Source organism: Jaculus jaculus, chromosome 13, assembly GCF_020740685.1.
Source record: "Jaculus jaculus isolate mJacJac1 chromosome 13, mJacJac1.mat.Y.cur, whole genome shotgun sequence".
NCBI classification, from domain to species: Eukaryota; Metazoa; Chordata; class Mammalia; order Rodentia; family Dipodidae; genus Jaculus; species Jaculus jaculus.
The window spans coordinates 2,398,860-2,412,396 of record NC_059114.1 but is presented as its reverse complement, the minus strand read 5'-3'; the positions used below and the strand labels follow the sequence as shown (position 1 = coordinate 2,412,396).

Here is a 13,537-nt window from a genome sequence, read left to right as displayed (position 1 = left end):
GAGGGAGGGATGGCGGGTGGGGGTAGGAAGGAGAGGTATGGGGATGGCTGGGGAGAGAAAAGAAGGAGGGGGTAGGGAAGTGAAGGAAGGAAGAAGAGGAGAGGGAGGAAGCCAGAGACAACCTTGGCCCAGCCTGCACCATCATCTGGGCCACGACAACATGTGCATGTTGAGGTAAGGACTCACTCTCACCCAGGCTGACCTGGAACCACACTGTAGTCCCAGGCTGGCCTTGAACTCACAGTGATCCACCTACCTTTGCCTCCCAAGTGCCGGGATTAAAGGCGTGCACCACCGTGACTTTTGAGGGGCAAAATGAGCTGAAGTCCCACAAGAAAGTTATTGTCATGGTGATGGCAACTGTGAAGGCCTTGAGAAGAGCTAGGTAGGCATAAAGTCAGGGCTTCAGCATAGATTTCTCATGAGGAGGGAGAGGGACAATGTCTGGATAACAAGAGGTCTTTCTCTGTGGCACCAGCCAGGAGTAATGTCAGACAGATAAGGAATAACGACTCACTCATGGTGTAGGGTATTAACAATTTGTTTTACGATCAAGACTGGCCCAATCAGTGGAGGTTAGAGAGGCAACTGGGGCTATCTCCTGTGGGAGGACAGAGAGAATTAGTCTCTCTCATGAGGCTTTCCAAGTGAGAGATCCAAACCATGTGATATACCTGCGTAGATTAGCTAACAACCCCTGGAACATTAATATTACAACCCTGGTATATTACCTGACAGTTTCTGGTATATTACTTGACAACCTCTGGAACATTAGTTTTACAGCCCCTAGTATATTACCTGACAGCCCCTCCTGTTTTAACTGACATCTCCTGGAATATTAGCTGACTGCCTCTGGTATTTTAACTGACAACCTGGTATGTTAGCTGGAATGTGCACCCCTGGGCCCACTGTAAGTTCCTCCTCAGCAAGTTCAAGGGTTCTCCCGTGTGGTCCTAAAGTCACCTAAACTATGCATGGTCTAGAAGAGATGAAAGATTCACTCACTCCCATCCCACCCCTTCCTGGAAGTGCACGTCTTTCTTCTCTCCTCGCTGGACGCTGGGGGGAGCTGTCCTCAGCACCTGTGCGGCAGGGCCTCTCCAGTTCGGAGCAGCGCTCCTCAAGCTCCAGGGTCATGTTAGGCGCTGGTCAAGGCTTCCCTTGCAGTTTCTCGTTCAGTAGACCTGAACTGAGCCTGAAGGAAGCTTTGCTGTGCTCACAGCACCCGAACCCATGCTGGCTGAAGTGTCACTGCTGAAAATGCCTGTCAGAAGCCAGTTGTGGCGGCCCCTTCTTGTAACCTCTGAGGCAGGAGGATTGCTGTGAGTGTGAGGCCAACTTGAGTTATCTAGTGAGTTCCAGGCCACCCATATCTACAGAGTGAAATCCTGTCTCAAAAAATAAATAAATAAATAAAATAAAAAGATGAGAAATTTCTACCTCTCTAGCCTAACAAAACAGATGTAACCCAAGTGACTAAAAGAGAATAGAGAATGTTTGTCTTGTGTGGGATTTTTTTGCTTTTGTTTTGTTTCTCAAGGTAGGCTCTTCCTCTGGCCCAGGCTGACCTGAAATTCACTTTGTAGTTCCAAGCTGGCCTCAAACTCACAGCAATCCTCCTACCTCTGCCTCTGAGAGCTGGGATTAAAGGTGAGTGCCACCACATGCTGAAAGACCTTTAATCCACCACCAGCCATCCTTTCTTCAGCATCCTGCACTCGCGTCTAAGAGAACTGTGTCCCACAGGCATTTATGTCTCATCGTGGGAAAACTTTTTCTTTGCAGTCTGTATACAAATAGATTTTATTTTATTTTATTTTATTTTATTTTATTTTATTTTATTTTATTATTTTATTTTGAGGCAGGGTCTCAGTCTAGCCCAGGCTGACCAGGAACTCACTTTGTAGCTCCAGGCTGGCCTCAAACTCATGGCAATCCTCCTACTCTGCCTCCTGAGTGATGGGATTAAAGGCGTGTGCCCACCACACCCAGCACAAATAGCTTTTTAAAAAAAGGTGATTCACAGCACTTGGGAGGCAAAGGTAGGAGAATCTCAGTGAGTTCGAGACCACCCTGAGAATAAAAGAGTGAATTCCGGGTCAGCCTAGGCTAGAGTGAGACCCTACATCGAAAAAACAAAAAAAAAAAAAAAAAGTGATTTATTTGTGGAGAGAGCAACTTCTTGCCACTGTGAATGAATTCCACATCTGGCTTTACGTGGGTTCTGGGGAAACCAACCTGGGCCAACAAGCTTTACAAGTAAGGGCCTTTAATCGCTGAACCATCTCCCCAGCCCCACAAATCCTTTTAGCTCTTTCTGTGGTCCGGGATTGGGGAGTGAGTAGGGCAAGGAGCTTCTCCCCCCTCCTGTCCCTTTAATAATAAGACAAAATGGGAGCCTATGTAAACTCCTCTTGCTTGAATTCCAGAGACCCTGCCTTCCCCACTCCACGTCTCATCTTTCTGTTCTCTGCTGTTGCAATTGGCTCAGGTGACGTGGATGCTGGAGGAACAAAGATGGGAGAGAATCCAGAGAAATCGACTGGACTGTGGTATTGCAAGAGAATCCAGAGAAATCGCCTGGACTGTGGTATTGCAAGAGAATCCAGAGAAATCGACTGGACTGTGGTATTGCAAGAGAATCCAGAGAAATCGACTGGACTGTGGTATTGCAGCAGCACAACAGAAGAAAAAGTGAAGGTGAGGCTTGAAAACAGGACTCACAGCCTGCCGGGTAAGCATCTGAGCAGGGTACACCCACCTCCAGGTCTTCAGTTTACTTTAATTTTGGGTGACAGGGTATCACTAAATTACCGAGGAAAACCTGAATTCACAACCGTCCTCCTGCCTCAGTCTCACATGTAGTTGTAAATATAATCCAGGATATATGAACAAAATTTGCAGCCACATGGAAGTGCCGGGGATCGAACCCGGGACCTCATACATGCAAAGCATGCGCTCTACCACTGAGCTACACCCCCTGCTCCTGAAGGTAAGGGGTTTGAGGTTTGGTTTTAACACTGAGGCGTTAGTCTCCTTTCACTTCCGTGGTGCTTGGCAAGGAATAGGTTTCCTGACTGTTTTGATTTGTAGCAGAATGCTCTCACCTGAAATGCCAAGTGATGGGAATTTCCCATTTGTGTCTGTAGTTTGCTCAATTGGAAGTTAAGGGCAGGGATTTCTGAAAGAATAGCAATGTCAGAAGAAATGCTGAGTGGGTGGGTGAGGGAGAGAGGGAGGCACCCAGAGTTCCATTGTACACGTTTTTCCTGATCTCGTCATCGAGATGAATTAATCTAATTTAGGAAGCCTGGCCAAATGTGAGAACCTTAAGTCCCTGCAGAGTGACAGAAGATTGGAATGCACTTTGAAGTTGAAGATTATAAATTTACAGGTATAAGAAAAAAAAAAAAAAACTTCCTCCTGGGCAGTCCGTGAACCCTGGAAATGTGTCATGATTCTCAAGCTGTATTCTATGAACTACACACACACACACACACACACACACACACACACACACAGCGAAAGAAGATTCATTTCATAACAGTAGACTTACAGTGGCTCTTTCTGTTTGCCCAGTTACTGGTTTCTTTGAAGTTGGCAAGCTATGAGTTATCTGGGTAACTTACCGTTTTGGTTCATTCATGGGGTTTTTAGAACAAAGGTTGGGACAGACCAGATGACACATTTCTTTGAAGGAGGGATGAGAGAGAGAGAGAGAGAGAAGGGCCAAGCACAAAACTAGTGATGTGTGTGTGTGTTCTCATCTGAGAGTGCACCACCACGCCCAGCGAGAAATTGTTTAGTATTAAAGGGCCCTGTATTTAATCCCTAGCATGGTCAAAATAAATACACAAATAAACGTTTGTTTGTTTGATCAGCCTATTAACCCTTGACACGATTTTGGGACAGCTGGATTTAGAGGGAAGTGAGGACATATAAATTCAATTTTCAGTGCCCACATTAAAAAGCCAGGAATTTGATCTGGCCATTGTGGCGCATGCCTTTAATCCCAGCACAAGGCCACTCTGAGAACACAGTGTGAATTCCAGGTCAGCCTGAGGTAGAGGGAGACCCTACCTTGAAAAACCAAAAACAAACAAACAAAAAAGTTTGCTCAATTCCCCCTACATAAAGCCAGATGCACAACATGGTGGGTACATACATCTGGAGTTTGTTTGCATCAGCAGGAGGCCCTGATGTCTCTCTCTCTGTCTCTCTCTCTCTCTCTTTCTCCCCCTCCCATAAATAAATAACATTTTTTTTAAAGCCCTACAGAAAGTTGGGCGTGGTGGCACAGGCCTTTAATCCCAGCTGTCCGGTGGTGGCGCCTAACACTAACCCTAACCCTTTGGTAGCATGTCCCACTGAGGTCTTCCATAAAGTGTGAACCCCCACAGCATGTATTTTATAGAAACCAAAGTATTAAACATAGACAGCTGGGCATGGCGGCGCCTAACACTTGGGAGGCAGAAGTAGGAGGATCGCCAAGAGTTTGAGGCCATTCTAAGACTAAATTCCAGGTCAGCCTGAGCTAGAGTGAAACCCTCCCTACCTTGAAAAAACAACCCCCCCCCCAAAAAAAAAAGCCTGAGAATGATCTCTGGGTCTCCCTGGTCAGCTAATATAAAAAGATAGCTAGATGATAGACGACAGCTGGATAGATACATAGAACTCCAGGCTCAATAGGAAAATAAGGCTTTCTCTGTGACCCCACACATGTGAACATCTACATTTGCATGCATGCATCACACACACACACCCCCCATATACTTCACAACAGAAAAATAAAAGGATACAAATCCAGGCTGTTTTATTGTTTATTTAGTTATTTTACTTTATTTGTTATTTTATTTTATTTATTTTGGTTTTTTGAGGTAGGGTCTCACTCTAGCCAAGACTGACCTGAAATTCACTCTGGTCTCAGGGTAGTCTCAAACTCACAACGATCCTCCTACCTCTGTCTCCCAAATGTTAGGCACCACCACGCCCAGCTGTTTATACTTTGGTTTCTATAAAATACACACCGTGGGGGTTCACAGGAGTCTCACTGAACCTGCAGCTCCCCATGTCTCAGCTAGAGTAGCTGACTAGTGAGCCTCAGTGCTCCTTCTCTCCTTCTGCCCCTCAGGACCGATATTACAGGCACGTGATGCTATGCCCTAAGATTTTTGTTTGTTGGTTGGTTGTTTGGTTTGTTAGAATCACCCACCACTCATTCACTTGGTAAAAATGTGAGTTCCACCAGACATGGTGTGTGCACACCTTTAATCCCAGCACTCTGGGAGGCAGAGGTCGGTGGATCACCGTGAGTTCGAGGCCACCCTGAGACTACATAGTGAACTCCAGGTCAGCCTGGGCTACCTCCAAAAACAAAAACAAACAAACAAACAAACAGGTGTCCCAAGCCTTTTCATGGACACCCAACTGGTAGCCATGGATCAGGTAATGTATATTGAGCAGAACAGGCAGTTTGTAAAGGACTCTATTCAGCTGGTGAAAAGAGGCACCAAGCCTGATAGAAAAGAATTCCAAGCCGGGCGTGGTGGCGCATGCCTTTAATCCCAGCACTCGGGTGGCAGAGGTAGGAGGATCACTGTGAATTCAAGGCCACCCTGAGACTACATAGTGAATTCCAGGTCAGCCTGAACCAGAGTGAGACCCTACCTTGAAAAGCCAAAAAAAAAAAAAAAAAAAAAAAGAATTCCAGAAGATTGCTATGGCCACAGCAATAGAATTTGCTGTAATAAGATTCATTGTGAAACTGATCCACATCCCTATTAATGACATCATTGTGGTGGCTGACAGCTTTTTGGAAGAGCTCTTTGCCTTGGAATTAACAAGTATAGGTTTCAGAAATACTTTGTTTTGTGTTCTCCTCTTTAAGATGATGTTTATATTTATATTTGAGTGAGAAAGAGGCAGAGAGAGGGGCAGATAGAAGAATGGGCGCGCTAGGGCCTTCAACCGCTGCAAACGAACTCCAGAAGCCTGTGCCACCTTGTGCCTCTGGCTTACGTGGGTCCTGGGGAATCGAATCTGGGTCCTTTAGTTTTGCAGGCTTAACCTCTAAGACATCCCTCCAGCCCTAGGCTGTTTTCTGTTTCTAAATTAAAATAAATTTTCAAAAACCTGAGTTCCACTGTAATCTAAGTCTGAGAGTAGGATTCACTTTGGAGATGGTGGTGGTGGTCTTTCGGAGGCGCCAGTCAGGGCCTCACCCAGCGCGGCAAGCGGTTTTCCCCTGCACCTCTCACCCCATTGTACACTCACTCCAGAGAATCCTATCCCTGGCGCTGGGATTTTCCTGTAACAACCATTTTGCTTCTGTTTTGTTTTCCTTTTCAAGGTAGAGTCTCCCTCTAGCCCAGGCTGACCTGGAATTCACTATATAGTCTCAGGGTGACTTCAAACTCACAATGATCCACCTACCCCTGCCTCCTGTGTGCTGGGATTAAAGGCGTGCGCTACCACGCCCAGCTTTTATTTTTTTCTTTCTCCACAATCGGTGGCTTCTGGATGTAGCATTATACATCCCCCCAAGGTGCTTCTGCCCAAATTATATATTAGTTTGTTATATAATTACATATGCATTTTTGAAAAGTGCGTGCGTGTGTGTGTGTGTGTGTGTGTATATATACATGCCAAAGTCTCTTGCCGCTGCAAAATGCTTTATACGGGTCCTGGAGCATTGACTCCAGTCCAGCAGGTTTTGCAAGCAGGCACCATCTCCTCAGCCCCAAGCTATATATATTAAATATATAATTTTGCTGGGCGTGGTGGTGCATGCCTTTAATATCATCACCAGCACTTGGGAGGCTGAAGTAGGAGATCACTGTGAGTTCCAGGCCAATCTGAGACTATATAGTGAGTTCCAGGTCAGCCGGACTAGACTGAGACCCTACCTCAAAAAAAAAAGTATATATACGTGTGTGTGTGTGTGTGTGTGTGTGTGTGTGTGTAAAAATAAAATTTTTGGCTTTTAGAGGTAGGGTCTCACTCTAGCCCAGGCTGACCTGGAATTCACTATGCAGCCCTACACTGGCCTCAAACTCATGGCTATCCTAAGCCTCCTCCTTTTTAAGAAACGATGATGTACCGCCGTCTGGAAGGAGACACCTCAGTGCTTTTTATTTTACTAAGGATTCTCATCAGCCCGAGCCTAGTCCCAGCCCAGCCCCGTAGGCAGACCCTGAGGTAGCTGCAGATATTTCTTGGTGTCTTGCGAGAAGGCCCCTAGAAACGTCCAATTGTATTAGCTTTTGCTTCACATGCAGAAAGAAGGTTCCCACTTGAGAGCAGATAGCTGGCTCGGGTGGAAGCCCGCTGCCACCCGGCTTTTGGAACCCCTCCCGCCTCACCTCCTGCCACCGGCCAGGCAGCTGGTTTTCCCAGGCCAAGTGGGCTGACCTCAGAACTGCCCTCGGGATGGCTTGTGTGGACACTCGCAGCTTTTGGAGGAGAGAGGACCTTTCTGGAAGAAACTCCAGGTCGCTTGGTCCCTGCAGATGGAGAGGCGCACCCACGACGGAGCCTGCCCCGCCCTAAGCCCCGCCGAGACGACCAGGCTGGAAACCTCGGCCGCAGTTTAGGAGGCTCGCGGGGTGCGCGGTACGCTGAGCGCGCGGACCCCAGAACCTGGGGTCCAAACGCCCTGCCCCGGGGGCGTTCGCTGGGTCGCCTGGAAGGCAAGGGAGGCGAGGCTGGAAAAGGCCCATTGCAGGCCGAGCAGGATGGTGACTCGAGAGGCCGAGGCAGGAGGATTCCTGGAAGTTTGCAGTGAAACCGGCACACACACACTCATATCAATAGTAATAAGGAATGGAAGCCGGGCGTGCAGGCGCACGCCTTTAGTCCCAGCGCTCGGGAGGCAGAGGTAGGAGGATCTCAGAGTGCAAGGTCACCCTTAGACTACATCGTGAATCCCAGGTCAGCCTGGGCTGGAGCGAGACAGACCCTACCTCGAAAACACAAGCAAGAACGGAGATACCTTTGCACTTTGCAACTATTCCATCTTTTAGCTTCTGGGTTTTTTCTTTTCTCTAGCTGGGACTAAAGGCGTGCAGCACCACACCCAATAAAACAGCAATGGCAGCGGTGGGATTCGAACCCACGCCCCCGAAGAGACTGGAGCCTTAATCCAGCGCCTTAGACCGCTCGGCCACGCTACCACTCCGCTGGGCATCCCTTCCCTACAGGATGTGCTCTCTCTTCCTACGCCCGGAGTCATTTTAACGGTGAGGGGAGCGGACGTGGTGGTGAACGACTTTAATCCCAGCAGAGGAAGGAGAATCACTGTGAGTTCGAGGCCACCCTGAAACTACATAATGAATCCCAGGTCAGCCTGAGCTACAGTGAGACCCTACCCCTCGAAAAAACAAAATTAATTAATTAAAGGTGGGGAATAAAGAAGGGGGGAGGAGAGAGGAAGAAGGAAAAAAGGAGAAGGAAGAAGACTGTCCCTGGTCTGTGGTAGCCCATAGACAGCTGCCCACGGCTTCTCCCCATGGGCTCAGCCTGCTTGGAGACGTCCACCTTCTGTCTCTCTGTTTGACTCCTGGAGATATTAATTCTTTACACAGTCAAAAAAAAAAAAAAAAAAAAGCCTTCAGTCTGAGCTAGAGTGAGACCTTACCTCGAAAAACAAACAAGCAAACAATATGATGGAGAATGGAATTTCAAAGGGGAAAGTGGGGGGGGGGCTTACCATGGAATATTTTTTTATAATCATGGAAAATGCTAATAAAAAGTTAAAAAAACAAGCAAACAAAAAAACAGCTGTTGAATAAATAAATAATGAAATTGGATATGAATACAAACAAACTTAACCATATTTCAAAATGGCCACGCTGAAAAGAAAAAGAAAGACCCACCCATTCCAAGAGGTGTTTTTGCACAGCACTTTGTTCTAATCACAAAGATGAAAAGGACAGTCAGGGAGACCGACTGTCTATACCAGTAGTGCTAAGAGATGTAGCAGTTCTGAGTTTGCGTAACTTTTAGGATTGTGTAAAGCCGGGTGTGGTGGCGAACACCTTTATTTAATCCCAGCATTTGGGAGGCAGAGGGAGGAGAATCGCCGTGAGTTCGAGGCCACCCTGGGACTACATAGTTAATTCCAGGAAAGCCTGAGCTAGAGTGAAACCCTACCTCGGAAAAGAAAGAAAGAAAGAAAGAGAGAGAGAGAGAGAGAAAGAAGCCGGGCGTGGTGGCACACGCCTTTAATCCCTGAGACTCCATAGTGAATTCCAGGTCAGCCTGAGCTAGCATGAGACCCTACCTCGAAAAAAAAGAAAGAAAGAAAGTTACTGTAGACACAAACCTGCTCACACACACATTTGGGGAGAGAGGTATATATTATTGGAACCGAGGCTCTCACCATGAGAGAAAGAAAAATGCAGAAACCGCTCTGGGGCTCTGCGCACTCTGGCTGCCTGGTGTGGACAAGGCCCTGGGCTCATGCTTCGCATCAGGAAATCCAGAAAGAAAGAGAACTGGTAAGGAGTACACTGATGTATGAAGTATAAAGGGATAAAAAATATATAATGTCTAGTCTACATATTATGACAGAGCTTAGGAGAGTAACCTTTGCTTAACACACCAGATTTCTAGAATTGGTAGAATAATTGTAACGTGTAACGTAATTGTTATGCAAAATGGTTCCGCCGCTGTCGTTATTGAGGGAGAGGCACCGCCGGGTCCTAAAATGTGTCTCAGGTGGTCTTCCCTCCATGAAAATGTTGCTAAGCGGAAACAAACATTTAGTGTGTGCTTCATTCTACTTCCCTCTCACACCCCTTGCCTAGTGAGTGTAGTAACCAGGACCCACACGCCGAGTATCTTTGTCCTGGCTGCGCGGGGCTGAGGGGCAGGCCGGCCGCTGGGAAAAGCGGTAGTGAGCCGCAAACCAAGGTCTTCCTCCGTAGAATTCATCATCAACAGCAACAACAGAAAACAGACACAGACCAGCGACTGGTTTGCAACTTTAGCGCCCAGTGTGCCTTAAACACATTTTTAGAGCTACAAAGATGGCTCAGCAGTTTACAGGCACTTGTTTGCAAAGCCTGTAGGCGCAGGCTCGATTCCCCAGTACCCACAAAGAGCCAGATGCACAAGGGGACACGTGCATCTGGAGTCCATTTGCAGGTGACCCGAGGCCCTGGTGCACCCATTCTCTCTTTCTCTCTCCCTGCCTATTTCTCTATCAAATAAATAAATAATAAAATATTTTTAAACGTTAAATAAATAAATATAAACTTTCTATCTAGGAAAAACATTATTTGTTTGTATAAGTGTGCGTGTGTGTGCATGTGCGTGCACTCCAGGGCCTCTTGCTGCTCCAAAACAAATGTCAGATGTATATGAAACTCTTTTTTTTTTTTGCATCTGGTGTTACCTGGATACTGGAAGAATCAAACCAACATTTAACCACTAAGCCATCTTCCCAGCACTCAGGGTGCCTTAGACTTCTGTAAACTCATTTTTGGGGGGGCATTTGGATTTTTGGGGTAGGGGCTTGCTGTAGTCTAGGCTGACCTGGAATTCACTATGTAGTCTCAGGCTATCCTTGAACTCAACTCAATCCTTCTTCCTCTGCCTCCTGAGTGCTGAGATTAAAGGCAAGCATCACCAAGCTCAGCTAAACCATCTTTTACTACAAATTTATATAAAAGATCCAGAAAGTCTCATTTTCTGGAGCCAAATTTTTTTGTTGTTGTTTTTGTTTTTGTTTTTCAAGGTAGGGTCTCACTCTAGCTCAGGCTGACCTGGAATTCACTATGTAGTCTCCAGGTCACAGAGATCCTCCTACCTCTGCTGGGATTAAAGGCATGTGCCACCACGCCTGGCAAATTCTTTTATTTATTTCATAATTTATTTTATTTTATTTTATTAACAACTTCCATGATTGTAAACAATATCCCATGGTAATGTCCTCCCCCCAACTTTCCCCTTTGAAACTCCATTCTCCTTCATATCCCCTCCCCCTTTAAATCAGTCTCTCTTTTATTTTGATGTCATGATCTTTTCCTCCTCTTATGATGGTCTTATATAGGTAGTGTCAGGCACAGTGAGGTCATGGATATCCAGGCCATTTTGTTTCTGGAGGAGCACGATGTAAGGAGTCCTACCCTTCCTTTGGCTCTAACATTCTTTCTGCCACCTCTTCTGCAATGGACCCTGAGCTTTGGAAGGTGTGATAGAGATATTGCAGTGCTGAGCACTCCTCTGTCCGTCTTCTCAGCACCATGGTGCCTTCTGAGTCATCCCAAGGTCACTGCCATCTGAAAAGAGAAGCTTCTCTACCCAAAGTGAGAGTAGCATTAATATAAGGGTGTGAACATTAAGAGAAGTGCTTATTGGACAGTTTGATAAGCATAGTATATACATTTAGCCAGATAGCAGCAGACATTACACCCTTAGGGCTCATGACTACTCCTGTTGTAGGTTTTCAGTATTAGGGATGTGTTCCCTCCCATGGAGCGGGCCTCCTGTCCAATTAGAGGGCAGTTGGTTTCCACTATGATAGATGTGCCACTATTGCACCTGTTGGCTCATTTGACCTGGCTGGCCAAATATAAGGCTTGCAGTGTCCACTGTTGAGTATCTTCACTGGTGATTTCTGTTTCTCCCATTGAACTGCATGCAGAATGGTTTCTTCCAGCTTTCTGTCAGCTGGTCTACATGGAGGAGGTGATCAGCTCAGTTCCAGCAGTTTTTCTCAGTGGCCTTGCAGCCCAAGTGTGTGGAGTCTTCAGCAATAGGGTCTTACCATCTATTCCTGGTGGGAAACCAAGGGTCTTGGCAATGGCCTATAATGTTTTGGGGGCCAAGTTCCTTTTTTTTTTTTTTTTTGGTTTTTTAGGGTCTCACTCTAGCCCAGGCTGACCTGGAATTCACTATGGAGTCTCAGGGTGGCCTCAAACTCACGGCAATCCTCCTACCTCTGCCTCCCGAGTGCTGGGGTTAAAGGCGTGCATCACCACACCCAGCTTCAAATTCTTAATAAATATTCTGTCTTCCCCTTTTGTCTTCCTCTGTCCATACGCTATTGCTCAGGTTGGAAGGTTTACCCCACAGCTTCTTTTGAAGTTAGGAACACCTTGTCAGTTTGGCAGAGTTTCTCTGTCAGATACCATCTGAGGCTGTCGGAAGAGATAGGAGGAAATAGAAAGTGCAGGTTTTACTGACATTAAATGCTGGGGAAATGCCACTATAAAACTGCAAGCCTAGGGTTGGGGAAAGTCTCTTTGTTTTTTGTTTTGTTTTGTTTGTGTCTTTTTGTTGGAGAAGTAAACCCCAGTAGCAAGACATCTTAATCTGAGAAACAATGTCTTTTGGAAGTATATTTTTAATTATTTAATTATTTATTTGAGAGCGACAGACACAGAGAGAAAGACAGATAGAGGGAGAGAGAGAGAATGGGCGCACCAGGGCTTCCAGCCACTGCAAACGAACTCCAGATGCGTGCGCCCCCTTGTGCATCTAGCTAACATGGGACCTGGGGAACCAAGCCTCGAACCAGGGTCCTTAGGCTTCACAGGCAAGCGCTTAACTGCTAAGCCATCTCTCCAGCCCGGAACTATTTTTTTAATTATATAATTGTAATTATTTACATATAATATAAATTTTAATTTTAATTTATATAATGTAAGTTATTATATAAAATATTAAAGCTGAGCATGGTGGTGCACACCTTTAACCCCAGCACTCCTCCCGACTGGGCCTGCCCCGGGAAAACCTCACTCATAGGTGGAAGTTCCCAAGTGCTCAGACTGGAACTTATTTTTCCGCAGGAGGCTAGTCTGGCACCAGCTATGCTGGAAACTAGTGGTTTCCCAACTCTTCCTTGCTGCAGCCATCAGTCACGGTTTCATTATAGTTGCAAAGGATTCTAAAGAGTAAAAGCTTCCTGATTATTTGGTGGTAGTGATATGGGAATTTGGGTTGTCTTTGAGAGCAACACCATCATTCCTGGCTCTAGCCCAGGAGTTAGGGTGCTAGACAGTCTTGATCATGCAAAACTTCTGGGTCTTGTCTTATGGATTTCTACGAGTGAAATCCACAGGCCACAGAAGGTAAAGTTTCTGAAGGAGTTGACTACAGAACCTAAGAGTAGGAAAGAGGTCAGAGCTCAGGCAGGAAAGCAGAAAGGGGTGCACAGAGACAGCAAAGCCCACCTGATTGGGGTTATCTATGGGAATTTACCAGATAGGGGCTGAGCTGGTCAGTCCAGTTCCCATGCTGCCTTGCCTAGTGTCCAGGCATTTCACAAGGTTTATAGGAAATGAACTAATAATGTCTACATTCCTAGGGAAGGGAATGCCCTTCTTGTAAGGAGATGGTCTTCCAGGAGTCTTGGAAGTTCATTTTCCCTTCTAGGTAAGGAGATAATCTTCTGACATTTCCAGCCCCCAGGAAGGTGGAGGCTACCCTGGAGGCTGCAAGAACTTTTTTTTTTTTTTAAATTTTCATTTATTTATTTGAGAGCAACAGAGAGAGAGAGAGAGAGAGGGAGCACCAGGGTCCTCCAGCTACT

At 46.3% G+C, this 13,537-nt stretch overlaps 2 non-coding genes across 2 annotated transcripts; both read right to left on the bottom strand.

Annotated features, from left to right (window-relative positions):
* Positions 1-2,909: 2,909 nt before the first annotated feature.
* On the bottom strand, positions 2,910-2,981 carry Trnaa-ugc. The gene has a single exon. It is a non-coding gene; the product is annotated as a tRNA-Ala (tRNA).
* A 5,108-nt stretch (positions 2,982-8,089) lies between these two features.
* Positions 8,090-8,171, bottom strand: Trnal-aag. The gene has a single exon. It is a non-coding gene; the product is annotated as a tRNA-Leu (tRNA).
* Between the last annotated feature and the right edge of the window lie 5,366 nt (positions 8,172-13,537).